General features: G+C 55.1%; 1 non-coding gene across 1 annotated transcript in view; it reads right to left on the minus strand.

The window, feature by feature from the left end:
* LOC131667324 (small subunit ribosomal RNA) overlaps nucleotides 1–96 on the minus strand; it is a 1,915-nt gene extending 1,819 nt beyond the window's left edge. Inside the window, exon 1 of the ribosomal RNA XR_009302181.1 lies at nucleotides 1–96. This exon is cut by the window's left edge and continues 1,819 nt beyond it. This is a non-coding gene — a ribosomal RNA (small subunit ribosomal RNA).
* Between the last annotated feature and the right edge of the window lie 2,404 nt (nucleotides 97–2,500).

Consider the following 2,500-nt stretch of genomic DNA (forward strand, 5'->3'; position numbering starts at 1 on the left):
GCCATTCGCGGTTTCACCTTAATTTGGCATGCACTGAGACATGCATGGCTTAATCTTTGAGACAAGCATATGACTACTGGCAGGATCAACCAGGGAGCTTCGTTGGACAACGCAAACGAGTTGCGCGCAAGAGAGCTCGCATCTGTGTTACGAGCGACTCCAGCACGCGACCGTGTCGAACGCCGATCCTTGAAAAGGATCGACGACACGCTTCGCAATGCGACCAAAGTCGTCGAGAGCACAGCAAAGTACGATATAACGTAACTTTGAGGGCAATTATTCGCTATACAATTGCTCATCGTCGAGCAGTCACAACTAATTCATAGCTGCAACATGCCCACGACGAGTCACGGCGATCTCCGCTGCCCGTATTATACCAGACGGAGACACACCATGGATATTATCGTTCAAATTCAACAGACTCTCGTGTTAATTGAGTAAAATGCTACCCGACGTTAGACAAAAATGCCAAGTCGTCGTGGTCAGCGACATTTCATCGCCATTCGCGTGGAAATGACGTGCAAAAGTTTATTCTCGCTCGGAATCGAGTGAGTCGATGCTCGGTATTTATCGACGATTCAATGAAGAATCGACGAACTCGTAACGCCTACGGCGCCTACCGCATAAGGGCCATTCGGTCAGAGACACCGACCCGCGGTAATGCAGTGGATGACAACGATGGAGAGCATACCCAAGACGATTACATCGACTCGAGCACCTCTCTTACATATACCGAAAGGGCCGCCGAGGCATCGGCGCCGAATGGTCTTGAGCATTGTTTTATATGGGCAAAAACCTCATCGAAAGGGCGGATCCTCCGAAGCTTCTTCGAACATCATTGACGAGGAAATCGCCGGGCACGACGTTTCAGGCCAGGGACTTGCTGTATTGACAAGTGACTCGCCGCGCACGACGTTTCAGGCCAGGCACTTGCTGTATTCACAAGTGACTCGCCGCGCACGACGTTTCAGGCCAGGGACTTGCTGTATTCACAAGTGACTCGCCGCGCACGACGTTTCAGGCCTGGGACTTGCTGTATTCACAAGTGACTCGCCGCGCACGACGTTTCAGGCCAGGGACTTGCTGTATTGACAAGTGACTGGCCGCGCACGACGTTTCAGGACAGGGACTTGCTGGATTTACAAGTGACTCGCCGCGCACGACGTTTCAGGCCAGGGACTTGCTGTATTCACAAGTGACTCGCCGCGCACGACGTTTCAGGCCAGGGACTTGCTGTATTCACAAGTGACTCGCCGCGCACGACGTTTCAGGCCTGGGACTTGCTGTATTCACAAGTGACTCGCCGCGCACGACGTTTCAGGCCAGGGACTTGCTGTATTGACAAGTGACTCGCCGCGCACGACGTTTCAGGCCAGGGACTTGCTGTATTCACAAGTGACTCGCCGCGCACGACGTTTCAGGACAGGGACTTGCTGGATTTACAAGTGACTCGCCGCACACGACGTTTCAGGCCAGGGACTTGCTGGATTTACAAGTGACTCGCCGCGCACGACGTTTCAGGCCAGGGACTTGCTGGATTTACAAGTGACTCGCCGCGCACGACGTTTCAGGCCAGGGACTTGCTGTATTGACAAGTGACTCGCCGCGCACGACGTTTCAGGCCAGGCACTTGCTGTATTCACAAGTGACTCGCCGCGCACGACGTTTCAGGCCAGGGACTTGCTGTATTCACAAGTGACTCGCCGCGCACGACGTTTCAGGCCAGGGACTTGCTGTATTGACAAGTGACTCGCCGCGCACGACGTTTCAGGCCAGGCACTTGCTGTATTCACAAGTGACTCGCCGCGCACGACGTTTCAGGCCAGGGACTTGCTGGATTTACAAGTGACTCGCCGCGCACGACGTTTCAGGCCAGGGACTTGCTGTATTCACAAGTGACTCGCCGCGCACGACGTTTCAGGCCAGGGACTTGCTGTATTGACAAGTGACTCGCCGCGCACGACGTTTCAGGCCTGGGACTTGCTGTATTCACAAGTGACTCGCCGCGCACGACGTTTCAGGCCAGGGACTTGCTGTATTGACAAGTGACTCGCCGCGCACGACGTTTCAGGCCAGGGACTTGCTGTATTGACAAGTGACTCGCCGCGCACGACGTTTCAGGCCAGGGACTTGCTGTATTGACAAGTGACTCGCCGCGCACGACGTTTCAGGCCAGGGACTTGCTGGATTTACAAGTGACTCGCCGCGCACGACGTTTCAGGCCAGGGACTTGCTGTATTCACAAGTGACTCGCCGCGCACGACGTTTCAGGCCAGGGACTTGCTGTATTGACAAGTGACTCGCCGCGCACGACGTTTCAGGCCAGGGACTTGCTGTATTGACAAGTGACTCGCCGCGCACGACGTTTCAGGCCAGGGACTTGCTGGATTTACAAGTGACTCGCCGCGCACGACGTTTCAGGCCAGGGACTTGCTGTATTCACAAGTGACTCGCCGCGCACGACGTTTCAGGCCAGGGACTTGCTGTATTGACAAGTGAC

Source organism: Phymastichus coffea, unplaced genomic scaffold, assembly GCF_024137745.1.
Source record: "Phymastichus coffea isolate CEN01 unplaced genomic scaffold, Cenicafe_Pcof_1.1 PCOF00064, whole genome shotgun sequence".
Classification (NCBI taxonomy): domain Eukaryota; kingdom Metazoa; phylum Arthropoda; class Insecta; order Hymenoptera; family Eulophidae; genus Phymastichus; species Phymastichus coffea.